Source organism: Brachyistius frenatus, unplaced genomic scaffold (assembly GCF_029030835.1).
Source record: "Brachyistius frenatus isolate BFR_SWC_R1_liver_20210118 unplaced genomic scaffold, ASM2903083v1 Contig_21, whole genome shotgun sequence".
In the NCBI taxonomy this organism is placed as follows: Eukaryota; Metazoa; Chordata; class Actinopteri; family Embiotocidae; genus Brachyistius; species Brachyistius frenatus.
In genome coordinates this window covers 1445236-1458143 of record NW_027210620.1, presented here as the reverse complement: position 1 = coordinate 1458143, position 12908 = coordinate 1445236, and positions in this window count along the sequence as shown.

Genomic DNA, 12908 nt, shown 5'->3' with positions numbered 1-12908 from the left:
TTTTTAACATGAATCTGGAGTTACAGCTGAATGTACACATTACATACGCAGACGTAGTCCGAGTAAAAACATTGAGTCTGGTGCCTTCAATCACGTGAGGGGAAACCCAGTGCTGGTGAATGGAAAAATCTCTTTCGGGAAATCACCTCAGTGTTATTGGATTTAGATATTTGACTTTATTGATCCCACAGTGGGGGAATTCGGTCGTCACAGCGGCATCGAAAGAACAAAAAGGTGCACACAATATGAAAAAGAGCAATGAGTAAAGACACACACACAGACAGACTATGTACTAGGTACTACGTAATGTCCAAAAAAATCTCTTGTTCTTCGCTAACAACTTTTGATACCTGCAGGCTACATCCACACCTGCATGTTCTCGCTTTAAAGTGCATAACTTTTGCTACGTTTACGCAGCATCAGGGAACCTTTCCTTGTAAAAAGGAACAGTAGGCGGCCTTTTTCGACACGTTTCAAACTCCTTTTTGGCTGCATATCTGTCCGAGTGTGTGCACTGCAGTAACTTTAGACTTTTCTGTATGCCGGCGGCATCTCGGGGACATCCAACAACCGTAGCTTTTAGAAAAACAACCTGTTTTACGCTCTCCCCCCCTCTAAACTGCATGCAAATTGGAATATTTTTTACTGTAATGTTCAATTTAACTTTCTTCTCAAGTATTTATTATTTAAATTTGAGCTTCAGGCAGAATCGCAGACTAGGAACATTTCAAGCCACCAGGTAGGAAAGGGAAAGCTAACACTGGGTCTACCCAGACGGTGGAAGATGAGCAGCATATTAGCGGAGCAGGTGAGGTGGTCCCTCAGGAGGGATTCAGGCACCGTGCTGAGCTGCAGGTCACCAGTGTTTGAACGCACGTAATATCCAATGCACATTTTCTGTAGGATTGATTAAAAGCTTGACTAGAGCATATGAAAAGTGATCATCTGAGAAACACTGACACGGCACACAGAAAGCAGTCTTGAGTAGAGGACTGCTCATGAGCAAAGGATAACTACAAATTGATATGAGGCTCCTTTAATTCACAGATACCAGGAAAACAATTAAAAACGAAAGCGTAAATCATTCCAAGTGTTCCCAGGGTAAGTAAAGTGTCCGGAAAAGGAAAAGGTTTTATTTTTGGACGTCACGGCTGCAGGATCAGGTCCAAGTAAAGGATGTGGGATGTGAAGTTTTTCATTCACAGAGGAGGAGACAAAGTGTCCGAAAATCTTGTCCATTGCCTGATGAAAATTCATGCATTCATTCGCACACATTACCCAGCACTATAAAGGACCCAGGTATCTTACAGCCATGCAAAACATTTCGCAACACGTCATCACTTGAGTTTTTAGTCTTTCACTCACTGCATGTACTGAATCTATTAAACACATATGGGTACGTTTAATGGCTAGAAATTACATCTGAGAAATAATAAATCAGTCCCTATGAGAGGGATTGAACGTGCTCTGCTGGGAGATCTAGTGAACAGTAAGTACACTTACTGCCAAGTATAAATGGGCAACATATGATGGCGATATAATCTTAATGTAGACACTTAAATAATTCTCCTTCAGCAGGGATCAGTGGATGGAAGAATATGTGTGTTTTAGATATTGCCGTGTTATCCTTCACTGTAGATGTCGTGTAATGATTTGTCCGTTTATATTAGTGTTGACGGAGAGTAATGAAGGAATCATCGTTTACATCACCGATCCCTTTTAGCCTTTAGAGAAGTTTGACAACGTCAAACTGCTACCAGTCAGATGCAGATCCATTACCTTGCTCACTTTGAAGCCATGGACTATATAACCACATCCTCTTGTACACTCAATGTAAAAGGGAAAGTCCATCAATCAAAGTGTCCTTTGGGGGGGAAGCTATGAAAGGCTTGACATTACGCAAACAGTAATTTGACTCATCCTACTTCTAAAAGGGGCCGAGTGGTGTCACGTTGTTCCCCTGTGCCGAGGTTCACAGTGGGGGTCTATACGGGCCCGACCGGGACTCCAGCATCAATCTGGAATTGTCTCCTCGTTCGGAGAAGAGAGGCCTAATGGGAAAAAATTTACCACCTCATCACCACCTCCCAGGGCTGCCATAATGGAGCATCCATGGTCATTAATGGAGCGTACCTCCCACCTCAAGAGTCCCTATTCAGTCTCTGTCATCATTCACGGCCATCACTTCCTCAGAATTTAATGGTTTTGGAGGTTCCTTTTATCCCATTGTCTCTACGCCTCTGTGTCCCTTCCCCATTTAGGAGCCCAAACTAGAGGACGGGCCTGTTAGCTGGGCGTCGGGGCTGACCTCTGAACCCCTTCACTGGAGACTCCTTCAGCTTTGTTTTGGGCCTCTGTCCCCCTTGCCAAGGCAAATCAGACCCCAGGCGGGTCACGGAGAGAGGGAGCCACTGGGGGTCTCATTGTCTTCCCATTCACATCATAGACAAGTGGCCCGGAGTGGACATCAGACGCTCCCTATAGCCACACACACTGAAGGGACAATGTCCACACAAAGTGACAGCTCCTATTGCGAGAGGAATGCATGTGAATCGAGAAGGTTCAAAGAAGCACGCCAGCAAACCAACGACATGGGAATATTCGATTGCCAAGCGCTATTTCTTCCTCTTTTATCATCTGATGGCAACAATGAAGGAAGATTACAGTCAAACAATTTATTGTGATGTAAAGTTCAATATATGGCGGACTTAATGCGTTCGGAAAGTTTCCATACGTAGCTGTACGTTGCATTTTCCACCTGCTTTCCTCAGGAGAGCCTCAGGAAATCAGTCGGTGATCCGCCACGACTGACCATCACAGGCTTATTCTGCCGTCTGTGCTTTAGGGGGCAGGAGAGAACCAGAAGAAAAAGATTGGCTGGACCGCACAGGCAGGGCCGTGGGGTCGGAGCGAGCCTGTGGCTGGGGGTGAGATTAGGAGGCAGCTGAGACAGGGCACGTGGCCATCCTCCAGTACATATTCCCGCCATGGCCCGGGGCCAGGAGATGGGGATTAATACAGACTAAAGAGGAGGGCTGGCATTGGCAAGCCACTGGCAGTCTATAATTTCCATGTATTTTTATAGTCAACTTTTCTGATGACAATGTGCATTTGAATGTATGCAAAGCAGGCTGTCAGGATTAATTTAAGAGGACTGTGACAAAACTCAGGCCTCGCTCATTAACTCACGGACTCATTCAATTACCCTCTCGGACAGTTGGCAGGCTTTGCACATTTTCAGATCCATATAAAATATGCTGTATGTTGCGAATGTGCTGGCTGTAATTTATAGAGTTGGCTCTATTTCCAGCGTGCGTCACCGCAGCATATTCTCCCGTCTGATACGTTTTTCTTATTACTCATTTTCTCATCTGTTCTCTGCCGGTAATGTTGTGAGATTAGAGCCCCGTAGCCTCCTGCAGATCTATTGACCGCCCATTCATCAGCTCATTACTGGACATACTGCTGTTTTGTTAGCCCTGTGAAAAGCAGTTTAAGAGGTCCATCTTTGGCAAAAACCTGCTGAGAGTTAGAGCCGGACCTGAATTGCAGGCCGTAATAGTCTTTCCAGTATCTGGAAAAGGTCCCTTCAGTTGAACTGTAATCACATCCACAGACCAGGAGACTGGAAATCTGTGCTTGAGAACCGGGTAAGTGGGTCCTTCTCAGTCGGCTTCATCTGTATCAGTTCAACAAGATGGGGGCAGGTGATAAAGGAGTAGCTGATGGGTTTAAATTAGCGCTGCGTGAATCATCCTGTATTTGTATTTTTCATTTTCTGTTAATGTAAAGAACTAAACTGTCTTAAAAATCGGACACGAGGCAATCGCAACGGGAGAGGGCTGATTTGTAACCAAAAGTAAAAGATTCCCAAGTCTGTGACCAAAACTATCAAAACTGTCTGCGATAATTTGTCCAGAGAAATAATCCAGAGAATTTTTATATATTTTCAGTTCATATGTTTTTAATAAGAAACTTCATTTTGGATTACAGTGCTGGAAATATGCTCTCAAAACTGTCTCAAAAGACACAGAAATAACATCACAAAAAAATTTTTTTCCCTAACTAATTAGGATTTCCATCTGGGAAAACTGGCCTTCTGACCTTACCACCGAACATTTTCATCCGCACATTACGCTGTTTTTTTTTTTTTTTTTAAACTCCACTACGAAGGTACAGAGTGCAAAGTTAGCCTGACCCTTAGAGGCACCACAGCCGCTTCATTGGCAAGTAAGCCTCGTTGAAATAAATTGGAAATATCCTTTAGGACAGTCAGAAAACCAGTAAAGAGATGTTTAATATGCAGCAATGGTCAAGGTGGACTTGTCTTTAACAGCATCTGAAAGTCACTGCATTGCTGACAACAAATTACAAATGAGTCTAATTGAAGTTGTAGTCGATATTGCATGGTTTCCGAAGTTACTGAATCTGTAAATTACAGTAAACGGTCAGAAGGCATCTGAAATATTGAGCGGGACATAATGCAGCACGCATGAATAATTAATGAAATATCGTTGCAATCATATAAGTGAATCACTGGAACAAGCAGATGCTGTCAAACGGCGGGGAACAAACGGATAATAATGGGCACAGCAGGGTTTTCCACTTCTATACTTTCCCTTAGCGGCTTAAAGAGGATCAATTGAACACTGAGGAGTCTCGCTTCGCCCCCTCACCTCTCTGCCTTTCACTGTTGCCACGTCGACGTCATGGAATGTGTGACGTCATCGCCAGAGCACACAGCACATGCTCTCACCTGGTTTCCGCAGCAACCAAACCACAGCAGTTTCCTCCCCACACATGTTGCAGGCTGGGTTCAGTGAAAGGGGCCTCTCACGCGTACCTAGAAAACACACGAGAATCAAAGACAGGTTACATGTGCCATCCGGGCCGCGATGGACAACAATAGCGTTATCTTCGGTTTTATCTTTTCTTTTTCCGCCTCAAACCAGCGAGTTCTGCTTCTGCCTGTGTGACTCACAACATCTAAAGTTAAATGTTTCGGTGGATTCAACGCCTTTCACCATAAGTGATTTGACACCTCAAAGACTTAATTTGTGACACGTTTTTGGCTGCAAACCCCAAGACCTGCGACTTGGCAGTAAAAAGAAACAAAAAACGAACCGCTTTTCATTTCTTTTCCCAATCTTAATGAGCTTCATCTTCTCACGTTTCGCTCCTTTCACAGACAAGGCTGCATAGAAACATGCCACCGTGGAGGCTGCATTTAATGCGCCGTTTGCGCAGGGAGCTTAAGTCTGCAACCCGTGATCAGAATAAAGTAAACTACTGTGTAAACAAATTGTACACAGCGAGACGACCGTGTTGCACTCACGAGATTGACTCGGATTTACTTTTAGATCTCTACAAAGATATCTCTACATTCTTGCATTAACTTCTTAAAATCCTATAAAATGTGCTTAAAATGACCAATCAAGGCGTACCTTAAGTAAATTTAAAGGGTCAGGGTTTAAAAAAACCAAGTGTGGCAGGCACCTCCTTTCAACATAGACTCTGGTTGGCTATTGTAGGCTGTGGACAGGACGTTAAGGCTCCTATTGGCTCAGGTGAGCTGTCAATCAAAAGTGAGCTGTCAATCAAAAGGTCCGCGTCCAGCCGCCGTGCTGATATACGGCTGTTATTTAAGCTACATGCCAACTGAGGTTTTGACAGAGATTACGTGGAAAATGATGCGCGTCTTCTGGGAAATTGTAAATGATGCAACAGCGGTTCAAGTGTTTTATGGATGTTTTGATGTTTTATGGACTAAATTCTTTACTGAACTGGATCGTCTGGACATTTTCCAACGTAACGGGATCATTTTTTATTCATCTTAATTGTCTGTGAGTGCAGGTATTCTGATCTGTTTTTGATTCTCGCTACACCCTGTTGTGGTTCAAGATTTGTGAGTTGCGAGTTGTTCAAGCGATTTTCCTTTATATTTGATGAATTGGCAGAATATCGTGAGGCTTCACGAGTCAGTTGCGTCGATTTTGCAGTTGTTTGTTTGTTGCTGGTCTGACGAAGGTGTTCATTTCAGCCGCTGTTATCTTGAATTGGCTAACATTGACAGGAACGGAAGAATCTCAGCTTTCCAAAGATCTCGTTTGAGTACACACATGTACTCTAGAGTTGTGCTTTAAATGTTCCCATTTTAAATTAAACCTGGTATGTCTTTGATGAACCTGCTGCAGGACTGTCGTCCAGATTTTAGAAGGTGTTGACATATGGATGCTGCACTTTTTTTTTTTTTTTTGCCTGGTTTTGTTAGAGTACCCTATTATTGTGGTTTTACTGTTCACCTGGTTTGACTCTAAAACAGTCTTTTTCAATAAGCACTTATCACCACACATCTATTCCAAATACGCACGCTAATAGATTTTAAAGGGGCGGTTCAGAATTTGGGGAAATATGCTTATTTGTTTTCTTGCGGCGAGTTGGAGGAGATGAGCACCACTCCCCTGTCTCCATGTTGAATACGATTCTACCACCAAATGTGTCATTTTTACACCTTGGCAAATTGGACATGATGTGTTGATTAGTGAACTTCAGAGGTGGTGGCTGGAGGGGTTTGTTCAACTTTGGGCAGAGCCAAGCTAGCTCTTTCCCCCAGTTTCCAGTCTTATAGTAGTTTCATATTCAACACACAGATATGGGAGGGGTGTAAATCCTCTCCGCAAGAAAATAAGCGATGGGTTTCCAGCCACAAATGCGACAGGTGGAGTTTGTGCTCGGTCTTCGCTGAGAAGGTGTTTGACCCAGCTTGCCTCCCGTCAGTCGTGCGCCTGCGGACGGGGTTCAGGGCCGCACGGACTTTGTGCTCTACGGTTAGAACAACCAGACAGAAGACGACGTTCAACCGACTTTGGCCAACTCTCTCGGGCACATTGTGTACAGAAAGAAACACTGTACAGTGCTAAACTACTTAACTGGCTCCGGCTGACAAACAGCTGGTGATGGCAGTTAAGACCCTTTTCTTTCTTCGGCGGTTGGACACGCCGCGCGGTTTGACTTCTAATAATACAGACGCACATTATTCAGGCACCCTCCGCGTGCACGCACACGTGCGCTCACTACACTCGGCCCGCTCGGCTCGGCGCAACGCCAGGCCTTATGGGTAACTGGCATGGCTGGTTATCTCCATGGCAACAGGAATGTTGGTCCTGGCGAGTGCCAAGAGAGCAGCTGGTAGGTAGTGGCAGATTAGTCTCCGAACAGATTTACAGCCAGTCAAGTACTGCATACCCTTTGAACAGAGGAAGAAATTATAAAGAAGCCATTAGAGTGAAAGAAAACAAAGAAGGGATTGTAGTAGTACTGAGTGAGTCCACTGACTGAGAGGAGGAGAGACCTTCTCCTAGTTGATGTGCCAGCTCGCTGGAGGTGTTGAGTGCAAGTGCAGAGCTTGTGGCTCGGAGGGAGTTATCGAAAAAGAAGCTCGGGCTTTCTTTGAAAACAATACAAGGCTGTTTGCTTGGTCTCCAGCTGTGTCTCGGTACAGTGAGGTCTGACACTGAGAGGAACGAATTTCAAACCCATTTATTACTCAATTAGCCGTTTTTTTTTGGGGGGGGGAGCTTGTATTTGAATTTCCACAGTTTTGAATTTTGACCGATTTGACGGGATATTTATGATTGTTTGCCTCGTGCGGACCAATAAACAGAGAGAACGGAGCAAATCTGCGTTAATGTAAGCACGCATTGGGGAATTTAAAGGCCTACGACAACCATAAGATGCAAGTATACAATGTTCAGAGGAGGCTGGGGCAAAAAAGTCACGAGAGTCAAGGGGGTGTTCAAGCACAAAGGTTGCATTGCCCAGAGATCGCTTTATTCTCGTTTCATTAATTCACTTCACATAATTACTGTCTAAAAGCAACAGGCATCCAGCAAAGTTTACATCCGGGATCATTCGTTACTCCTCTTCTGCATCATCTACAAGAACTCTCGTGTTCGGTGTATTTTTGTGTTTTTATGTGAGGGACTAAGGAAAAGGACGCAAAACTATTTGTACAATTTTCGTTGATGAAGCTCACGCGATCATGATCGAAAGATCCAGATCAAATCTACTCGAGACAATTTGTGGGGTGAGAGTTTTCCCACCCGCTGTTTCCGGGGTCAAGAACAAACGTTGAGCCTCAGTTTTCGAGGCCGACGTGCACGAGAAAACATTAGAGACATTTCTTTTTGGTTCTGTTACCACTGGAAGATCACGTTAAAGGACTGGAAGCTTCTTAAACTGCTGCTTACTGGACATCGTGCTGAGATTGTATTCAGAAAGGACGTTTATTTCTTGGTAGCTGCTGGCCGTCGTTCATAAGATTGTTCAGTCATAGATTCTAGTTAATAACATCAACCCAAAATTAAAGTAAATTTACACTAAAATGACAGACTGACTGTACCACTGAGACGCTGAGTCTGGCTGGAAACGATGATTAAAAATATAAATTCATGTTTTCTGAGCAGCGTTGGGTGTCAAAGATTTATTGGAAATTAAGTCAGTGAGACTAAATTTACATCTGTTGTCATGATCATAAGTGAATTATACAGCTCAGCTGTCATATTTCAGCTTTCTCTGTCCTGTCTTGTCCTCGTTGAAATAAGAGAGTCTGGCTTATATCACTGGATCACTTCAGAATGTGTTAAATATCAGCTGTGGGATCCGAAAAATCACATTTCTCTCCACACTGTCATCAACACTTCAAAACCACGTGTTGTAAAATGGATAGAAAGTTGAAAAGCGCAGCATGTATTTAGGCCAAATGTAGATATATTGTAATATCATCCTGTGGAATCAGATCTAAAAGAAAAAAATTGCAAACAACAACAGCAGACGGAGGCTTTAAATTTAGTTTCAAACTAACCGTAACATAGTCCAAATGAACTGTTTGTGATGAATCCAGCCTGTGCAGCTGCTGTCTGCATCCTTAAGTATGAAACGTATGTTTTGTTTGCTGTGCTTACTAATACATATTTCAGAATGCAATCCACCGCAGCATGTAATGAATGTAATAATGTTGCAGCCAGTTATGCACACCCTCCTGGTTTCACACACACTTTTGGATATGCAGTTGTTTTTATGACTTTTAAGAAAATGCCAAAACACATTTCTCATTCTGGCACCGAGTGATTTAAATTCAGAGTGAGTCTGTTTCCGAGGAGTCGGTGTCCATTAGTGTTTTATGTCTGCTGCTGTCACAATTTACTGACTTTTATTGCACCGTGACCAAATATATTAGCATATGAGCAACAGAGACGTCATTTTTTGGGGGCTGCTGTTGAGAGTGCTGATGAACGGAGCTGATGAGCTTTTGAAATGATGATATGTGACGCAGATAGGAGCAAATGTTTTTGGTTTTATTTGATCTCGGTTATCTGACACCACAGTGTCATCGGTTTCGGCGTCATTGTGAGAAAAGACTTTGCGCACATAACCGGACATGATTTACTGCCGCTGGACAGATTGAAATCCCAGTGGAGGGACACATCAGTCATTCAAGTTCCTCTGATTGTGTCGCCTCCTTTTACCTTTATAAAGAAGCAGATGTACGGAGGAGTGGCAGCTGCATATTGAATGAATGTAATTATTAATTATTTCCAAACCCTGCAGCCAGACGTCATGTGCTGCTGGCGTTGCAAAGTCCGACTGATGATTGCACTGATTCAGTTTGACTTGCTGCACTATTCCCAGTCCAGTCTGACTCAGGAATATCTGTCTTTGCTAACAAGCCTCCCATTTTGCAGAGCTCATCATGTTAGCACTGCGCTGAACGCTCCAGCAGCTCATCAGCCGCGGAGCAGATAAAAGGGAGCACGACCAACAATAAAGGCGGTGATTAGCACACCATGTAAGTCCGTATTTAGCAGTCGGAGCTTATTTGTGCACCTTTTTTTTTTTTTTTTCCTTTTTTTTTTTTTTAATGGTTGTGAGGATATGATTGCTGTTAATGTGTGTCAGTGGGTGTCTGATTGGCAAGAGGTCACGTAAAAGACGAGCTGCGAGCTGCACACTTGACATTACTTCCATTAGCTCGGTGTCAACATCACCTCGTGTCAGCTTATGAAAGATAATCACCTTTTTGCCGAGGAGCTTCGTGCACACGAGACGAATAATAGACGAGGATTAGGCGGGATCCGAGCCCCCGAATGAACAATCGGGAACAAGTCTGGGCATGTCCAGGCGAGCGCCCCGCTGCCATCCCATCGGCGGGTGAGCATCAAGTGCAGCATGAATCCACAGATTGTTGTGAAACTGCAGTCTTTTCTGCAGAGCAGCAGCTGCCGCGTGCAGCTGTCCAGGGATGCAGCTTGTGAGAGATGATACAGAACTGGTCCAAACGCACCACAAAATCAGAACAGGTGAGGGGGAAAAAATGGATTGCTCCATAGAGGCTTGGTCCCTCTATGTGGTCCTCGTTCTTCCAAAGCAATCCAGTAGCTGGAAACCTGCTGTGCTTCTAAGAAAGTGCCAGTTTTATTTGATGCGTTAAAAAAAAAAAAAAAAAAAAATCCATCCTCTGGGGGCCAGAGGGGTCAGCTTCAGCCATATACAAAGGGACTGTTCATATGTGTTGTTGTAAAGTCAATCAAATGACACATGACACGATCACGGGCGCGCAAAAGACCAATGAGACACGATAATCACAGGTGCAAAGTTCCCATAAACACGAAACAGCCTAAAAGATGTAAGAACCACAACAAAAACACAAAACAACTGCAAAAAAACAAGAAGAAAACATAATATTACAATACCACAAAGAAACACAAAACAGCATCACGGAGAGACACAAAAAACAGAGACAAAAAAAGGAAAATCAAAAGAAACAACGCAACTACAAAAACAAAAAACAACAACGCAGAGACACAAAACAAGTGCAAAAAAAAACAACAACAAGAAAACGGAGACAAAACTTACGACTAAGAAACACAAAATAAATGCAACAACACACAGAGACTCAAAGCAGCACAGATGCACAACTGCAAAGACACAAAGCAACAACACCAAGAGACTGCAAGGAGAAAAAGAGAATAATGGAGAGACACAGAAATCAACATTGTCATCTCCTTGAATCTCTCGGGTGTCATGCTCTTGTGCAGAAGGACTGGGGGGGGGGGGCCTTTAGCAAGCCTGCGCCCAGGGGCCCATTGTCTCACAATACATCCATGACAGGATGGACAATGAAAACATTCATTTCATAAGCCTCAGCCTCAACACACCACTGCACAGTACTCATCATGTATCAATCAGAGCTGTAAAATACAACTTTTTACCACACGGAAACACAGAGGCGAATGGAGCCAGTGTCTCTTAAAAACCCTCTTATGTAATTCTGTAGCTTTTGAGTTGGCTCTGTCAAAACCTAATGAAAGAGCTTACAGAGAGGTTCAGCGCTGAAGTAAAAACATGCTAATTCTGCACATTAGGCCCTGGGACTCGTCCCGGGAACTCCAAGGAGCAGGAACAATGGCTTTTGGTTTTAAATGCATAGGGTGAGAATAAGATAAGAGATAAGTGAGGAGCTTCTGAGCGAGAGTGACTTCTAAACTGGGCTGTATATGAGGAGGGCTGGCACACTGTCAAATATCTGATATAAAAGGAAAGAGGCATCGCTTGACACTCACGTGGAGCCCATCCTGAATGGGAGAATCCATGACAGCGGTGCTGTTTTGACTTGGCCCGAAATGCTGATTTCACCATTTGACACCACGAGTTAAATTCCACTGACGCTCGGGCGGAAAGAAAAATGGGGATTATCACCTTCTGTGCAAAACAGAATTGTTGTTTCGAGAAGGAAGGCAGAAGTGGAAATCAAAACCACATTTCTATCAGCTTGTTCTTTGCACACATGTTGCTGAAAAAGGGGGAAAATCAAACTGGGTAGTTCTTTTAATAACTTTTTCCAGTCACCTGTATTGTTGACAGGTAAACTTTCCATACACAGTAATTATGCATTCATATGTGAGAGAAGTGAAGAAGTGAAGTGCAGGCACCAGCAGTGGTTAATGGACAAACAATAGTCTGCATTCTGCACTCTCCTCTTTTCCTTCTTCCCTGTCTTTTTATAGACGCCTTTCGTTCTTTGTAATGTCTCCCTGCCTTCCCCTTTGACACAGGGTTTAAACCAAGCCATATCATTAGGGAGTCAAGAGCATCTCTGTTGTGCCTGTGAGGTTTCCCTTCTCGGTTATATAATGACCTTCCCGTAGGCCTCTTCTGGTGTTGGCGGCGCTCCCTGCCTGCTAACCCGGCCCAGCTTTGGCACTACTCCAGTCCAAACAGAACCCACTTTGTCCTCGATTCTGTTTTTGGCACCAGCTGTTCCTGCACTACTCCAGCAGCTGACTCCTTTGTTTTACTTACTGCCGGCTTTTTCTTCTTACATCACCTTCTTTTCTTTTCTTTTTTTTTTTTTCTCTCTCTCTCTCAGGCTTGATCTGTTTTTCAGGCCTAGCTGTTCCCTCTCTTTCTGTTTTTCTCTTTCTTTCTTTTTTGTCTCATTTCTATTGACATTTTTTTTCCAGCTCTTGCCTGGAGCCCTTTTTTTTTTTCCCCTACTGTCTGCAGAAGAGGCTGTTAGTGCTGTGATGTATGAGGGCAGCTGACGCCCACCTGCTTCCCAGCAGTCAGTCTGGAGGGTGTTTCTAAACTCCACCATCAGCTATTGGCTATTCACTCGGCTCCAAGGATGAATCAATACCAACCGTCACACCTGTCGCGGTTCCTGGTAAACACTGTCCGCGATCACTGCAGCAAACTGTTAGCGAAAATGACAAATTAAGTTATAATTATGATTCCTGAGCGCTGCCAGCAATGTGTCATGATTGGTTATTCTCTTACAACTTCATGATAGCCTTCTAAAGCTGGATTAAGTCATGCTTTATGAAGGAAGGACAGCAGGGTCGTTAGGA